General features: G+C 31.1%; 1 pseudogene; it reads left to right on the top strand.

The window, feature by feature from the left end:
• The first annotated feature begins 10,349 nt into the window (after positions 1–10,349).
• Positions 10,350–10,456, top strand: LOC145247639 (U2 spliceosomal RNA; annotated as a pseudogene).
• Positions 10,457–10,738: the final 282 nt, after the last annotated feature.

The raw sequence follows: 10,738 nt of genomic DNA, 5'->3' as shown, positions 1-10,738 counted from the left end.
ATTTGAGGAATATTTATTGATCGATATGTATTAGCTATTGTTAAAAGGTCACAAAACCAAAGGTATCTGAAGTTCACGACTGATTTTCGCTCTCTTTATTCACTTTCTAAATAAGGATTTTATTAAAGTAAATACAACCTGCAGCTGATAACTTACAAAGGGTTTTAATCTTATCTGAGCCTTTTTATATATTGTTTGAAGTATTTCCGATACAAACGTTTTTTACATATATAAATATATAAATATACATTTACGTATATCACATGCAAACGTTGACAACTAAAAAAACAATTAATCTGATGAGGTTTAAATGTTGCTTATATGTCAAGTCCATTCATCCAATTTATAAAAATTGCAAGGTGAGAGTTCGTCAAAAGCCGATTGTTTCGGTGATATCCGTTTTATTGCTACGTGTTCATCGTTTATTCCTTAATGTTCATGCTCAAACAACCTGAAAATAGTAGCAGACAAATGCGTGCATGCAAAAAAAAATGGAGAAAGTCAAGTTGTGTAGTAATATACTGCAAGTATGACATGATTAATCTGCTCTATATAAATAAAATGAACTCATTTTCCCCCGTGTGAGTTTGACCTTAATAGGATTAAAAATCACATTACATTCAAATGATCTGAGGTGTGTTATAGGCCTTCTACCCTTACAGGTTCTTGATATTCGTACATTTCTATATTTTTTTCGGTGAGAGTTCACTGCCACAATCGGTTAGAATCAATGGAAGTTGTAAAACCTTTTCTCTCTATTCGATTCATACTCCGTCCGCGACCACTTAACACCGCTGCGGATAAGTCCACAGGAGAACATACGAGGAACAACGGTTTGAATTCTTAGTTGCTTAAAAAATATGGATTGGCATATTTCTGTCGGGTGAAACGCGACTTTACATTCCAGTTATTCGGTGGGTTAATCGTGCCATTTTATAAATTTCTTCTTCTTTTTCCCCCTTTTTTCCTCACTTTATATTGTTTTCTTTTTTTTAGGGGGTGGGGGTTGCGATTCGAAGGATCACTTAAACGAAACGAACTAACAGTTTTTACAAGAAACTTTAACAGTCAGCCGCCAGCGTCCTCCAAATCTTGCACCGATTATTCGCTTTAATATTTTATTTACTGCCTTTATACTTCTATTACGTTTGCACTGAGTTCCTATGTGATACTAGGGAGGGGGAGAGCTGACTTCCTATTTTCGGATTAGTTACTTATTCATTATTTATTTCTATACATTGCATTTCAAAGAGTTTCATTAGCACAATTACTACTACGCTATAGATATTGGAATCAGACGACATTCAAATTGGTTAACAGCAACAACAAAGAAAATGATACAAGAAAAGAAACCAAAACAAACCAAAACAAACCAACATTAAAAAAAAATAAAAAACACGGTCAGTTTCTGGTTTTATTTATTCCTTTTTTCTTTTTCATTGAAACAAAGAAAAATAAATAAATAAAATCTAATAAACATATTTGCATTATACACGATAAGTTTTATTTTTTTTTTAATTTTTCCATTAAAAAAAACAAAAAAATTAGATTTAAATAAACATATTTGCATTTTACGCGGTAACTTTTTGGATTTTTTCTTCTTTTTCTCCTTTTTTCCTTTGGTATTCTTTCCGTTCGTTTTGTTTTTTATTCCTTTCAATTTTAAGCGTCATATATTAGATAAACCAGGACGGGGATCATCTATAAATATAAAAGCTAAAATGTGTCTGGGGGTGTTCCTTCACCCTAAACTCGGCCTCCTCTTGATACTACGACAATGACGCCATGTTTGACCTAGAAAACGTTGACATTAGTGTCAACCACCTGCAAGTGTTTTTAAAGGTTTAATTTTATCCGTTCTCAATTGTGTGTCTTTTTGGCGTAGAGATAACGTGTCAGGCATTTTTTCCGCCTTAGCCTCGATTCCTCGGGTTCGAGCCTGTCTTCCTATCTAAACCTTTTTTCCTCTTTTACACCTTTTTTTTCCTTTTTTTACATTTGTTCGCGGTTTGGCTTTGTTTTGGTTTTTCCAATTTTTTATAACATCGTGTTTTTTTTTATAATATTAAAACAGGGTCCCCTTCCTACATACACACCTCCAAACACCCGGGCAACGCTGGGTACCCCCCGCTAGTGACAAATAAAATTCAATTATTCCACTTTCATCTCCTGTTTTTATGCACACACAGTACTAATATTTTCAGACACAATTCTTATGCATATGTATAAGAGGTGTACAATACGTCGTCTGTTGTAATATAATTTTATTTACTAAACAAGTAAATAGGCATAATGAATTGTATCGCAATGTATTTTTGTTAGAATGAAACAAAATTGTCTACTGCTTGGCATTCCTATGAGACTGTATTTTAGTTGTTGCTTTTTTTCTATTAGGAATGCACGGATAAAGTGTCATCATCATAAATAGTAAGAATAGTAAATAGGTTAAAAAATAAACAAAGGCTAAAAACTGGATAAAAATGTGAAAAGAAACATTAGATTATGTGATATCTTTATATTGATGCTACAAGAAATCAGATGCAAATTCGACAGATAAACACATTTTCATGGTTTAATAAAAATTAATCTACAAAAAAAGAAAGCATAAACGCAACATTTTTTCACTTATATACTTATATAAGTTTACATGTTAAATAACATTTAGATATTATTATATAACAATTATTTGAGAACAACAACAACAACAGCAATAATAATAATAATAATAATAATAATAACAACAACAACAACAACAACAACAACAATAATAATAATAATAATAATAATAATAATAATAATAATAATATAAACGCCACCCTCTCCACAAAGACCAATAACACGAACATCAGATAGTACCATGCAAAGAGCTTTGAGAGAGGATAAAAGTTTGAGGTAAGAATATCACGAAATCACGACGGGAACAGACAGTACTCTAACTTTCTTTCACGCAGATTCCATGAAAACACACCGACCGTTATCAATGTGGAATAATTGATAATCATTTGCGTCAAACATGTTATAACATTGGAAGAGAAGAAAGTGGAACTTTGCTTTACATTCAACAGCGTTTTCCTTATTTTGACTCCTAATCCTCACATTCTTTGAACGGTGTTTCTGATAAACTGTGGAAGAATTGCGATTTTAAATACATATGTAGAGATACACAGGCTGTTTGAAGATTCATATATAAACATATTTTTAACAAGCGTACGCAACTTTATCACGAAGGAACCATACAATTGACTGAGCTGACAATTTTAAAACTCTCACAATGTTTGTAGTTCGGAGCTAGGTAAACTAGTAATAGAACCAAAACATTTTTTGAATAATTGAGACATTGTGACATTCGACCTTGTAACTCTAAAATTGTATCTTGTGGCCATGCTTGCATATAATTTCTTCAAATAATTGCTTTGTCATTTTTATTTAATAGTCTTATGAACTGAATATGTCAGCGAAATGATTATATATTTGTGAATAGTACTTTGGGTGATCAGAAAAATGTAAACTTAAGTTATTATTTTAAATATGAAACTGAATTTGATTCTTTTTTGTAGATTTATTTACTTAGTTATATGGAGGAGTTTCAATATTGAGATATTATAATTATGTTTTTCAACTAAAAATAAATCAGTTCTTTTCGTTATTAGAGTGAAAATCAAAAATCGAAATGTTGACTTTCTATCAAAACCAATGTTATTTACTTGTCATGTCGAAATTAATGGGATACTATAGGTGCTTCCCCATCGCAAATGTTGTTAAGTAAAGGGAAAAAGAAAACATATGACAAAAGAGACAGGAAATAGGGTTTAACGCATACAAAGGAAGGCCGAGGTGAGGTCGCATATAAAATAACGAGGAAAAAAGAACCAGGCGACTTTTAAGTTAAATAAATATCGAAGTAGACAAAGGAAACTTGACATGGAATTGGTGGTCAGGATGGTGTAATAAAAAGAGCGATTGTTTGTCAGACTGTAAGAAAAGGATCAAACTATGAATCGGAGATATATTTAGGAAAAAAACATTATCACTTTATATAGTATTAATAAAGAACATTTTGCAGTTATTCTTTTTTAGCTTTTTTCCTAAAAATTTCGGCTATAAATACTTTTAAAGTTTGGCAACCCTACTTTTGTGTTTACGTTCTATGTCCAAAATAAATATCACTGACTATTGTGTCCTGTATTATAAAAAAAAGTGTCTGCAATAATGACGAAATATATTAGCTAACTGCGACATGGCATTTAAGTAGATAACAGTGTTTTTAGTTGAAATGTACACAAAAAGTAAGTTGATATGATTTGTGTTTAATGGAAATTAATATTTTCGACTTTCTATGTTCGCTCTAATAACAAGGAGGACAACAAAATCTCTAATGACTTATATAATCTTATGAATTTTTATTTATTTATAAATGATTATTACTTAGTAAATAGTATTAATCAAAAGAATTTGGAAGCACAGAAAGTTTAAATAGTGAGTGAATGTTATCAAAACGTATTAGAGAATTATGACTAGAAATAATTTTATATTATAACTCTTAAACTAAAGCGATAATCGTTTAAATGATACGTGTTCGAATGCTTTTGGCATATGCGAGTATGTTTATATATATATATATATATATTCATATATATATATATATATACATATATATTAATGTATAATATGATCTGATATGCAAATAAAAGTAAAGAATAATACGCGTCACGATATTTTATCGTACGTTTCTGCAGCTTTTATATCGAATATGGTTGCTTCTACACATCTTGCAAAAGAAAATTCAAAAAGCGATGTTTACTTAAACGCTTACCATTAATCAAATGCTGCTATATGATCGATGACGTTTAACCAAGTCAAGATTTTTCTTGATACGCTTATCAAGGTGACATCCATTTATCTTAAACTACTGACGCCGTATTCAGTAGCGAGTTCTTCTAGGCGGAATTAAAAAAATAGAGAAAAGTGTCAATAATCACAGATAGGATTCTAACTCTGTTTAAAGAAATTCTTGTTTAATATATATATATATATATATATATATATATATATATATATATATATATATATCACACATACACACATCAATATGTATGTATATATAATATGCGATATACATACTAGTGAACATACTTCATTAAAAATGGCAATTCAATGTCTCTTCAATATTAACACTAATATATATATATATATATATTTAAATATATATATATATATATATATATATATATATATATATATATATGGTAATACCATAAATAACATAACAATAAATTAAGTAATTTAAGCTTTCGTATATCAATTATTATTATCATTTTTGATTCCCGATTTGATATAGTCATAAATACGGGAAATCGAATTACTTTTTACTCCAACAGTAAATCTATTCCCTCTACTACTCATGTCATTCAGTAAGAGGCAGACTTCTTTATTACTCTAGTTATTATTATTCTAAATTTTCAAGATGGCTAAACCCTGCATATTTTCAATAGGTTACGTTCTCTCCCACGCAAGTCTTTTTTTTATGATGCGCTTTTTTTATGGTGAATCTTATTTCTTTATTACACAGTTAATTTGCTAATCCACTTATCAGCAAACAGAATTAAGATTTACTAATTGAAGTAATTGATGCATCTTTGGACCTTTTTAACAAAACACAATTAAACAGCCATCTAACCAAAGCTGATTATTTAGACATATATCAATAACTTTGCTAAATATTATTTCTATATAAAACTAAATATTTATTCTTTCAAATATAAAAATGCAAATTAATTTAATACCTATAATCCGAAGAATTAATTATCAAATGAATAAAAATATTATTTCAGTATAATCATCCGACTTTGATTTACTATTCTTAATTTCCTGTCATTCTGGTATTCTGTTATTCCATTATCGATCTTTTCTCCAGAATCTCCGTTACATTGCTTATTTTAAATTCTGCATCAAACAATCGTTTAAATATTGAAATTAATTAGGTATTTCAGAAACTACTATTTTGACGCTATTTCGTCGGTTGCTTTCTTTGAATCAGTATATTTTAAGACCCAATTAAACTGACTTTAATTCGTAATTCGCGATCGTTTACTCTGTTATTCCATAAAGAAAATAACATAGCGCCACATTCTGTTAAAGCCAACAAGTTAACTATATATTTTAAAATACTGAAATTTACTGAATATTTCATAATATCCCCTATATTCAATATATTTTCGTACTCCATTGCACTGTATAATAAATATCCATGTGTATGTACTTGTATATAAATAAATATTAATCTATCCCTTCAGGCAAAGTTAACGAGATAAACAAATTATTTTTCTATCCCTCTGGCGAAACTATTTCCATTTCAAGTTGTGTAAGGAAAACGAGAAAGCAAATATCAAGTCTGACTACCGCGCTGAAATGAATTTGGAAAATAAATACTTAGCCCTACATAAAAAGAAACCGTCAGGTGTTGTTAAATCATCAGAAACGTCAATAATAATTTATATGGTAAAAATATAAATATGAACATACTTTTATGCTTATGACTCGAACACAGGCAGAGTTTTACAGAAAAAGCCATAGATTTTGAAATGTCTATGTATTTATATTTTTCCTACTGCAAAGGCTAAATCTGTGGTGGTATCTATTTTTTAACGAGTTTCTTAATTTATGTAAATAATTATCAATTAAAAAATAGATATAATTTTACCAATGGGTTTCGTGTTGCACATCTAGGAGGCAACAATAAAAAAAGCCCAAATGGATGTTTGTACATTTTTGCTATCCAATGCATACATGTAAGATTTTTTTCTTTTTCTTCCAATTCGAGTTATAATTTTCATAAATAGCTCTGTTCTTTAGAATGGTATTTTTCAGGTTCTAATACATGCATACGGTAGTGAAAGACAAGATTCCTGACAAAAGTTATGATCTAAGAATTATAAAGTAGGAGAGAAATTCTATCTATAAGTAGCTACACTTAACCAACACTGTTCAAAAGTTAATCTTTGTCTAGCAATACATAACTAAGTAATTTGAAGTAAAAAAAAAGTAGAATTTCATGAATTAATTGAAATGTTTTACTTGCTTTATAAAATAATGATAAAATCGTGCGAGTGGGGCCAATTAAATGATTTTATTACTTTTTGTAAATAAAGTTTGTGTTATGAATAATCGTTTTATTTTATGAAGACTTCTATTACAATATTTTGATTGTTAGCTAAGTAACTGAAATGTCCTTCAGTGAATGTAATTTTAGTCAGTAATTTCCGCAAATATGTTATTTTACCAAACATTATTTTTAATAGTAGAAGTAAATAATTACAGTAAATTGGCTCTTTATTTTTCTAACAAACAGCGATGCAATTTACAAATAGCCTTTTCCTTTGATTAAAGACAGAAAGGTAATTGCACTTTGATCTGAGCCCGAAAAGTATGGAATCAACATGATAAGAATAACTCTAAAAATAAACGTAATTAAAATGGTTTACTTGTTTCAAAGAAACCGAATTTTTAAGTACATTATTGGGGGGTTTTTTCACAAAGATGTTTAATAAAATGGTTGACTTGATTTCAAAGGAACCCTAATAAAATGTTAAAATAAAATTATAATACATCAAAGAATATATTTTTTTGTTATTTAAATAAAATAAAACATGGGTGAGAAATTTTATTACACAACGATCAAACGCCTCTCTGTCAATTAGTCTGTCTGTCTGTCTGTCTGTCTGTCTCTCTCTTTCTATCTCAGCGCTCTTATCCCGCATATCTCTCTTGCTTTCTCTCTCTCTTTCTCTCTCCTCTTTCTATATATATAATAGAAGAAACATCTAGCTGTGTGATTCTATCTCTGAAGACGAATACATACTACTATGTTCCCTTTACATATAAGTATATTCACTCATTTACAATTTGAATGTGACTCAACAGAAGTTGTTGTGTCTCTCTTTTAAAAGAATCTAATAACACTTTTCTAGCATATTAAATAATGACCTTCGTCTATTTATACGCGTTAGTTTAATATTATTTTATAACTGAATTATGTAGTATCAGGTTGACAATATTAAGGTCATTGTTAAACTAAACTCTCTTTACCATGATGTCGTAAATGATAGTGCCCCACACCCTAGCTTTGCCAACGTCGGATAAATCTGCTAGTATTCATATAATGTTAGGTATGTATATATATATTATATTTCCATTCATAGGATTAATTACTGTATAAATGAAAATAAGACACGATAAGTAAGAATAACACACTGACAATAGCCGGACAGATGTCAAATTTTTAAGCTGGGTGGATAACAGAAGATTACAAATGTTGATAGTTAATCCGTCGGTTTGTATCTGAAAGGGGGTTCTGCGGTAGAGAGGGGAAATCAGGCAATGCAAATGGTATATGTCGATGATATCGACAAAAAGAATGAGAAGAGATTGAAAAAAAACACACTGAGAAATTCATCTAGACGATACTCATTGTCTCTGCGCTATCTGGATGATATGAGGTGAGTCAGAAAAGCCTCTGATTACAAGTTTGTGTTGACTGTATTAAAACGGAGCGGACTGCGAAGTTGAATAGTTTAGTTTTAAAAAAGTTGAGGAGTTTAGTTTTCAAAAGCCAAGAGAGAAAATGAAGTAATTTACTCTTCTCAAATTGACTTTATCTCTCTCCTGCTCTTTTTTTTTAGATTGCTCTCCCTCTCGCTTGCTTTAGCTCTCTCTCTCTCTCTCTCTGTCCTTTCTCTCTCCTCTCTGTCTCTCTCTTTCTCTCTCTCTTTGTCTCTCTCTTTCTCTCTCTCTGTCTCTCTCACTCTTGAAGAGAAGAAGGTAAATATTTAGTTACCAATTGATTTGCTTTTTCAGTTTCCCTAAATAATGAAAATGAATTAATTCGTCAGTATTTTACTGTCAAAGTGTATATATATATATATATATATATATATATATATATATATATATATATATATATATATAGCAAGGAGACTCGGCGTTGCCAGGGACTAGATGTGTATCAACGAATGTTCGAAATTAGTTGCCCGAGAGGAAGCTTTATATGCTTCCTCACAGTGACTTCGTCCGATTATACTGGAGTCTACATTGCACTGTATAGAACCTATTGTTGATTTTATAAAAATATTTTATATAATGGCTTGAGTTAATGTTAAAAAGTCAATTATCATTGTTCAATTGTGTTCTAAACAGAACATTCACTTCGAACTAATCTCTGTATAAAAGAACCTACATTTGGTTTTGTACGCTAGTCTCTTCTGCTTGCATAGTGATAAAACTTCTAAAATGCAATCGTTATGTTAGGCTGTATAAAATTGTTAACTTTGTGCGAAATCGAACATTTCCTCCTTTTATCAAGGTGTTTCTATTATTGGTGTTAGATACTTATCGAAAGCATTCCGATATAAAATCTATCCAAGAACTATTTCAGGTACATAATATATATTTGTGTGAAATTTTTTAAAAAGTCGACACAGCCGTCACGGAGTACATAGAGAACGAACTCATGCACTCAGACAACGTGTCATATATATATATATATATATATATATATATATATATATATATATATATATATTAGCAGGGAGATCCGACGTTGCCTGGGATTGAATGATGACCAACGAATGTTTCACACGCCCATATTTTTATTGTCATCGAAATCGGTTAAATCGCCCATTTTTAGTCGCGTGCAATTGTCACTCCGTCGGTCCGTCGTCGGTCGGTCGGTCTGTCGTTCTGTCCGTAACATTTTTGTGCTTGGCGTTTTTGGTTAAAATCAAAGCTGTGTTGTTAATAGATGCCGTTCTTAGTATTTTAAGCTTTTCTCGGCCTTCGGGCCGGGATCAAAGTGTAGTATGTGGCCCGGCAGATACTGCAAGCAAAGACCATATGTGGGGGCAATCTCACATAAAAGACCTTGGTCAATTTAAGGGAAACCCTTAATACCAATTGTAACCATCCAGCTCCCCGGGAAGTTGGCCCCTATTTCCCCTTTACTCCTCACATTAAAAATCGGCCTTGTGCTTAATTTGCTCGGTGGAGGAGCAAATAAATACCAACCCCATATATAAGACCGTGGTCAATGTAGGGGCAACCCTTCATACCAATTGTCACTATCCAGCTCCCCTACTCCCCGAGGAGTTGGCCCCCATTTCCCCTTCACTCCTTACATTAAAATTCGGCCTAGTGCCTAATTTGCTCGGTGGGAGAGCGAATAAATACCAACCCTTCATACCAATTTTCACTATCCAGCTCCCCTACTCCCCGGGGAGTTGGTCCCCATTTCCCTTCACTCCTCATATTAAAAATCAGCCTTGTGCCTGATTTGCTCGGTGGGGGAGCAAATAAATACCGCTTTTCTTGGCCTTTTGGCCAAGATCAAAGTGTAGTATCTGTTCTTACTACATCTTGTCTTTATGTTTGTAATTTTGTGATATAAAGTACGGGATTACTTTTCTGTATTAATTTAATGTAAAATTATCAACCACTTTACGACCAGTCAGTCTCAAATCCATTCAAGTCATTCTCCAGATCATTGAAGTTGTTTTTGAAGGATTCCAGTTATTTTTTTACGCATTCAAGTCATCCTTAAGCTTATTCAATTTATCCTTAAGTGCATTAAAGTCATTCTAAGTCATTTACTTATTTATTTAAATCATTTCAGCCCATTTTTCGGTCATTTTAGATTATCTTTAAGAATTTCATGTCAATCCTACATTCACGCATTCATTCATTGCAC

The sequence above is a fragment of the Euprymna scolopes genome, chromosome 25, assembly GCF_053919585.1.
Source record: "Euprymna scolopes isolate OS-2025 chromosome 25, ASM5391958v1, whole genome shotgun sequence".
NCBI classification, from domain to species: Eukaryota; Metazoa; Mollusca; class Cephalopoda; order Sepiida; family Sepiolidae; genus Euprymna; species Euprymna scolopes.
The sequence above is the reverse complement of the archived record's forward strand: the minus strand, read 5'-3'. Positions and strand labels throughout refer to the sequence as shown.